Source organism: Cupressus sempervirens, chromosome 3 (assembly GCF_028749045.1).
Source record: "Cupressus sempervirens isolate cs-2001-9-10 chromosome 3, ASM2874904v1, whole genome shotgun sequence".
In the NCBI taxonomy this organism is placed as follows: Eukaryota; Viridiplantae; Streptophyta; class Pinopsida; order Cupressales; family Cupressaceae; genus Cupressus; species Cupressus sempervirens.
In genome coordinates this window covers 773,515,743-773,523,525 of record NC_143120.1, presented here as the reverse complement: position 1 = coordinate 773,523,525, position 7,783 = coordinate 773,515,743, and the positions used below count along the sequence as shown (strand labels likewise).

General features: G+C 38.9%; 1 pseudogene; it reads right to left on the bottom strand.

Moving 5' to 3' along the window:
* Positions 1 to 652: 652 nt before the first annotated feature.
* LOC149569083 (chaperone protein dnaJ 15 pseudogene) lies at positions 653 to 1,265 on the bottom strand (annotated as a pseudogene).
* Between the last annotated feature and the right edge of the window lie 6,518 nt (positions 1,266 to 7,783).

Sequence of the window (7,783 nt, the reverse complement as noted above, 5' to 3'; positions counted from 1 at the left end):
CTGATGTGCCCTTTCCATTCAATAGCATGACTCAGTTTAGCTCTTTCTTCTTCATTTCTATTAGTAACTACAATACCATGTGATCCTTTTCCTAATTTTTGCCATGTTTATTATATTAACTCTATCACTTTGTTGTTTATGGAGTCAATTAGCAAGCAAATTCTGCTTTAAATGGCTTACTTCAAGCCTCAATTTGAAATTTAACTAAGGAAGCTTGCCTTCTCCTTACATGATCTTGTTGGAGAGGACTGACTAATAAGATCCTCCACCACACAAGCTAGAGAAGTCAAATTTTTTTTGATTTTGTCTGACCACAATGGGGAAATTGAACTATCCATCATCTTAGTTGATTCCACTAGAGAAGCCAAGCTTATTGTCTCTTTATTCAACGAGGCCAGTCATAGTCACACCCATTGCCTTAATGTTGTTTCAGTGGCCTCTCCCTGTGTAATTTGCAAGTCCCTTTCAAAAGCATAGTCATTTCCTGTGGCTTCCTCCTATTTGGGTTCTCTCTACCTCACACGGTCTTCTTGTCGTTCCTTCAATGTGTAGGAAATAAATTGGGTAGCTCTATATTTTATGCCATCTCCCTACTTTGAAATTTAAATTAAACCACATCTTTTTATTTGATTTATCCCTTCCATCAGATAGGCTATCTTCTCTTTGGATTTCCATTCTTAGAATCTTCAAAAGACATCACACAAATAGCCCCAATGGTATAGCTTGCACTCTTTAAAAAAATGTTGGCATACATTGCAAATATGTGTGTACCTGCTTTCAGCTCTAAAACTTCGTAGGGATGAAGGCCTTCCAATTTCAAATGTAGCATTAGAATTGTTAGCCATAACCAATGCATTGATTGATGAATCAAGGTGATAGAGTTGAAAATGTAAGAAATACATTCCATCTAAAGTACCTTTACCCATCTTTTCACTATCTTCCTATATGGCTAGCCCATAACCACTATTGCCTCCTGCTCAAAATAAAGAAGCTTAAATTTTCTTTGTGCAGGTGAATTGGCTCTAACAACTATCCAACTTTAATTTGTTCTTTTATGATAATTACCCCAAATAAATAAGCTCCTTGATTTCCCACCTTGTCACTAATAGGCCTTCCAAGTGGCAAAGGCCTAATGGTCACCATTCCAATTAGAGCATCCTCAAGAACATTAGCAAAAAAAAAAATTTCATAGGCACACCAAGCTTGCTAAACAATGTTACGAACATAGTATTTTCAGTGCCTAGATTTTCATTATCGATTGCCAAAATTTTTCACTACCAAGTGATGGGGACACAACCCAAGAACATAATGGACACAATAGAAAAGGAAAATTGTATTAATTGAAAAATAAGCTAATACATTCAGTATAGAGAAAATAAAGTTCAAAACATGCCCTAAGGGCTTACAATAGCATAAATGTGGAGATAATTTCTCCTTTTAGTACCTCCTATCAAACTCCACTCCGAACTACCTTTTGCAATGCCAGGAATCTCCTTAAATAGACCCCGAAGGGTTAAGGACTAGGAATACATTCTAGAAGGTGCTAGTAGGCATCCACCGACCAAATAGAAGGCTCCAGAAGCTGTGTTAGAAGTTGGCACAAGTCTAGAAGAATCCAGAAACGGTAACCAAACTTTTGGGAGGCATAACTTTTGAACCGTAGCTTCGATTAACAAACCATTTACATTTTCGAAAAGCTCTCGAAGCACTCTATAGCCCTATGGACCAGCTTCTCTCATCCCCCTTTTTTGGTCCTTTTTGAGGTCATTTAATGCCCCTAACTTGACTTTGAAGTATTCTTAGGAGGTCTCCAAAACTCAAAAAACTGCAATAACTTTCAAACCATGGGGCCTTTTGACCTGATTCTTTTTCTGGAATGTTCTAAATCACAATTACATTCATCTGGCCAATTCACACCTTCTAGTTTACTAAAATGATGGCCCAATTACATGCTTCTATTTTTTTGGGATTTTCTAGCACACTGATAGTGGAACTGTGAGAGTTGGAACCTTTATTTGACCCAAATGGGTGTCCAAAAATGAAAACACATGAAACAGAAACTAAGCCTAAGTACATTTTTTTGGGTGACACAGGATTGCCCTTATACCTCTGGATGCTCCTCCATCAGACACCCAGGGTAGATTGAAAAGTGATCCTGTCACTTTATGAATGGTAGAGGAAGTCCCAAATGGGAAACCTTAGCTGCTGAAATCCAAGTTGAGTCCACGATCGGCCATCCTTTCCACTTCACCAAATACTCTTCATACTTCCTATTTTTGGTACTCCTACCCACACGATGGTCTAGAATGTCTTCTATCTCCTCCTTCTTAGAAGCAGGAATCAGACATGGCTCTAACACTGGCTCGTCATCTACACCATCATCATGATACTCTGTTAAGTCTGTAATGTTGAAAATAAGAGAAATGTGAATACCATCTGGCAGCTCCACCTCATATGCATTTCCTGAGTCATGTTTCTTCAGAATTTTGCAAGGGCCAAATTTCTTCATTTTCAGCTTGTTGTAATTACCGGCTGAAAATCTTTCTTTTTGTAAGTGCACCATGACTAAATATCCTACTTGGAATTCCTTATGTCTTCTCCTTTGATGATCCCTAGCTTTATACTCTTGATTCATCTTGGTAATTTGTGCTTGAACTTCCTCATGTAGACGCTTGATATGTTTAGCAAATTCCTTAGCTTCAGCACTTGTCCTCTCCCCTTGTTCTATCTTCCTCAGCTCTGGTACAGTCCTTGGGCTATTCCCATATACAATTTGGAATGGTGATTTTCTAGTACTCCTATTTATAGAGTTATTGTAAGCAAACTCTGCTTGTGGTAGAATCAAATCCCATCCCTTGGACTTATCCCCAACTAAACATCTCAGCAAATTGCCCAGACTTTTGTTTACCACTTTTTTTTGGCCATTAGTTTGTGGGTGATGCGTGGAACTGAATTTTAAGTATTTTCTTAACTTTTTCCACAATGTCCTCTAGAAATACCCCACAAATTTAGTATCTCTGTCAAAAACTATGCTCCTTGGAAGACCATGTAGTCTTACCACCTCTTTGAAAAACAAGTCTGCAATATGGACATCATCATGAGTTTTGTGGCATGGAATGAAATGTGCCATTTTGGAGAACCTATCAACCACCACGAATACTGAGTCATTTCCCCTTTGTGTCCTTGGAAATCCAAGAACAAAATCCATACTTATGTCCTCCCATGGCCTTGATGGAACAAGCAATGGCTGATATAGACCAGTATTATGACTAAACCCCTTGGCAACTTGACAAACCTGGCAACTCTGTACAAACTTCTTCACATCCTGTGAAATTTGAGGCCAAAAATAATGTTCTCTAAGAATGGAAATGGTCTTATCTCGACCAAAATGTCCTGCCATCCCTCCACTATGTTTCTCCTTAATCAAATTTTCCCTCATGGAAGTCCTTGGAATGCACAATTGACTACCCTTGAAAAACATGCCATCCTGAATCAAATAGTCTAACCACTTGGTTCTATCTACAGCAACAGGTTCTTTACAAGCTTTCCATGCTTCAACAAAATCAGGATCCTCGGGGTACAAATTCTTGAGTTCATCAAACCCAACTACTTCAACCTACATTATTGTAAGCAACAACTATCTCCTACTTAGTGCATCTGCAACCCTGTTAGATTTTCCACTTCTATGCTTCAACACAAATGTATAACTCTGCAAGAATTCTACCCACTTCATATGCCTCTGATTCAATTTACCTTGGCTATTTAGGTACTGTAATGCCTAATGATCAGTATACAAAAAAAATTATTTTGGAAATAAATAATTCCTCCATATCTTTAAGGCCTGAACTATTGCATAGAACTCTTGATCATAAACATAATACTTCTTCTTTGCATCATTCAATTTTTCACTAAAATATGCAATAGGCTTACCTTCTTGGCTTAATACAGCCCCAATAGCACTACCACTAGCATCACAATCCACCTGGAACACTTTTCTAAAATCTAGAAGTGCCAACACAGGTTGTTTTATCACCTTCTTCTTCAGAAATTCAAAACTTCTCATAGCTGTTGCAGTCCATTTGAACTCTTTTCTATCCCCTCTTATTGTATCAGTTAGGGGTGCACATATGCCACTGAAATTCTTAATAAACTTCTTGTAAAAACCAACAAGACCATGAAATGATCTTACCTCAGTAGCAAACCTTGGAGTAGGCCATTCCAAGATGGCTTTTACCTTCTCTGGATCCATTTTGAGACCTTCGGGTGATATAACAAACCCCAAATAGACTAACTCCCTTTTTGCAAAGATACACTTCTTCAGATTAATTAATAGTTTCTCTTCCCTTAGCCTTTCAAGGACACTATGAATATGTAGTAAATGTTCTTCCAAATTCTTGCTGAAAATTAAAATATCATTTAAATAGACAATAACAAATTTTCCCAAGAACTTCTTAAGTACCTCATTCATGAGCCACATGAAGGTGCTTGGGTGTTCGTCAATCCAAAGGGTATGACTAACCACTCATAAAGACCCTCCTTGGCCTTGAAGGCTATTTTCCACTTATCTCCTTCTCAAATCTGTATCTGATGATAGCCACTCTTGAGATCTATCTTTGTGAAGTACTGAGCTCCACTCAAGCAGTCCATAAGATCATCCATCCTTGGCAAAGGAAACCGATACTTGATGGTTATCCTATTCATAGCTCGAGAATCTGTAGACATCCTCCACTCTCCATCCTTATTTGGTGTGAGTATTGTAGGTACTACACATGGACTCAAGCTCTCTCAAATGAAGCCCTTCCTCAATAGCTCCTGAACCTGTCTATTTAGCTCCTTTGTTTAAGTAGGAGTCATCTTGTGAGTAGCCTTGTTAGGCAAACTAGCTCCTGGAATCAGATCTATCTGATGACTGATTTTCCTTACTGGTGGAATCCATCTGGAGAATTATCAGAGATAATATCTCCAAACTCCCCTAGTAAATTTAAAACTTCAAGTGGTATTTCACTACTACCTTCTTTATCTTTCCTAGGAATCAAAGCATAGCACATATGCTGCCATCTAAAAACTTCCTTCCATTAACAAGACAAATCCTAGCACTGCTACATACCATTTCACCTTCCTTTTTCATGGGCTTCAATTTGTGGCAAACTCCATCCTTTTTCAAAGAGTATGTGTTTTCATGTCCATCATGTACTGCATGTCTATCAAACTGCCATGGTCTACCCAAAAATAGATGGCAAAAATCCATCAAAATAACATCACAGAGAACTTCATCATGGTAACTCCCAATTTTGAATTTCACTAAACATTGGTCACTTATCAGGACCTTATGATCATCTTTTACACAAGCAATCCAATAGGGCTAGGGATGTTTCTCCCTCTTGAGCTTCAGCTTAGAGACCATCTCTTTTGATACCAAGTTATCAGTGCTACCACCATAATTGATCACGTCATAACATTTATCCTCACACTTGCATTTGGTACGGAACAAACTCCTCCATTTTCTTGGTTCAATATCACCACTTAGGAGGACTCTTTCATTTACCAAGGTCTCTCCTCTTTCTACATCCTCTAAATGTGATGATTGTGCATCCTCATCTACATGAGGAACCCTAGCTTGGCCCTCAACTCTCCTATCTGTCCTTCCTTTTCGTTGAGGGCATTCAAAGGCACAATGACCTTCTTCATTGCAATGGAAATAGGTACCACAGAAGCCTCCTCTTCCTTGTCCATGTCCTCTACCTCTTCCTCTCTAATTTCTAAAGTCTTGATCATGGGAGTGGTTGAAACCCTCATTCCTCTGGTTCCTTCTAGTACCCACATCTTCATTTTTCTTTTGGGTTTCATTGCAGCCTTCAAATGATCTACCGCTTCCCCTTCCTCCTTGACTGCACCCTCTTTGTCTTCCTTCAAAACATTTATTCAGCTTCTCTTCAACTCGTAGGGCAAACTGGTATGCCTCTTCAACATTGGTCATTCTTACCAGACTTAATTCCTCCTGGATGCTAGGTCACAACCCACTGATATAACGAGCAACCTTCTCCTTATTTGCTTCTGCATGCCCTGCTCTATTCAAGAGTCAGTAAAATTCCTCTATATATTCTTGGACTGATCTTCTTGCTTGCTTTAACCCATGCATCTTCTTAAACAAATCAAGCTCGTAGTCCACAGGAATGAACTGCTTCTTCAATTTGTCCACCATGCGATCCCATCTAAGATCTCCTTTCCTCTTCTATTTCTTTCCAATTGAACCTCTTTCCACCATATTTTGGCATGGCCTTTTAGTTTGGCCTTTGCAAAATTAACCCTATCTGGGTCCCTGATATCCTCATACTCAAAGTATTCTTCCAGTTCACTGATCCAATCGATCAACTCATCTGGTTTTAGATTTCCTGAAAATACACCCACTTCAATTGTAGGTCTTTTCCCAAACTTTGTAATGGCCCTAAAAATCCTTTCCTCTGCATGATTTAGAACTTCCCGATCAAATTCCCCTTCTGGTCCCATTTCTTCTTCTTCATTGTCATCCTCTCTATCATCACCTGCGGTAACATTTGCTCCTCTACGGAGCTCCTCTTGCAATGCCTGTACCTGACTTTGGAGGGCTCTAACCTCCTTAGGATTAATAGGTCGTTCCCTTCTGCCATGCTCTCTTCATGGAGGCATCTTCTAACTCGAACCCACAACCACACAATCCTAGTGCAAATTGCCTCATAGTCGGTGCTCTGTCTACACACTCTAGAAAATTGGCTCTGATACCACTTGATGGGGACACAACCCAAGAATAGAATGGACACAACAGAAAAGGGAAATTGTATTAACTAAAAAATAAGCTCATACATTCAGTACAAAGAAAATAAACTTCAAAACATGCCCTAAGGGCTTACAATAGCATAAATGTGGAGATAATTTCTCCTTTCAGTACCTCCTCTCAAACTCCACTCCGAACTACCTTTTACAATGCCAAAAATCTCCTTAAATAGACCCCAAAGGGTTAAGGACTAGGAATAAATTTTAGAAGGTTCTAGTAGGCATCCACGAACCAAATAGAAGGCTCCAGAAGCTACGTTAGAAGTCGGCGCAAATCTAGAAGAATCTAAAAACAGTAACCGAACTTCCAGGAGGCATAACTTTTGAACCGTAGCTCTAATTGACAAACCATTTACATTTTTGGAAAGCTCTTGAAGCACTCTATAGCCCTATGGACCAGCTTCACTCATCCACCATTTTTTGGCCCTTTTTGAGGTCATTTAATGCCCCTAACTTGACTTTGAAGCATTCTTAGGAGGTCTCCTAAACCCAAAAAACTACAATAACTTTCAAGCCATGGGGCCTTTTGACCTAATTCTTTTTATGGAATGTTCTAAATCACAATTACATTCATCTGGCCAATTCACACCTTCTAGTTTACCAAAATGATGGCGCAATTACATGCTCCTATTTTTTTGGGATTTTCTAGCACACTGATAGTGGAACTGTGAGAGTTGGAACCTTTATTTGACCCAAATGGGTGTCCAAAAATGAAAACACATGAAACATAAACTAAGTCTAAGTACATTTTTTTGGGTGAAATGGGATTGCCCTTATACCTCTGGATGCTCCTGCATCACCAAGTATACTCTAAAATGAAGCATGAAGAATTGCATCCTTGTACCATCTAAGCTTGGTTAAATTTATATTCTTTTCTATATGTACAAATGAAATCATTTCTTGTACCTTCACATCAACAGACCAATGATCCAAGGCAGTTAATGCACAAGGAATAATGGGCCTGCTTGATGAT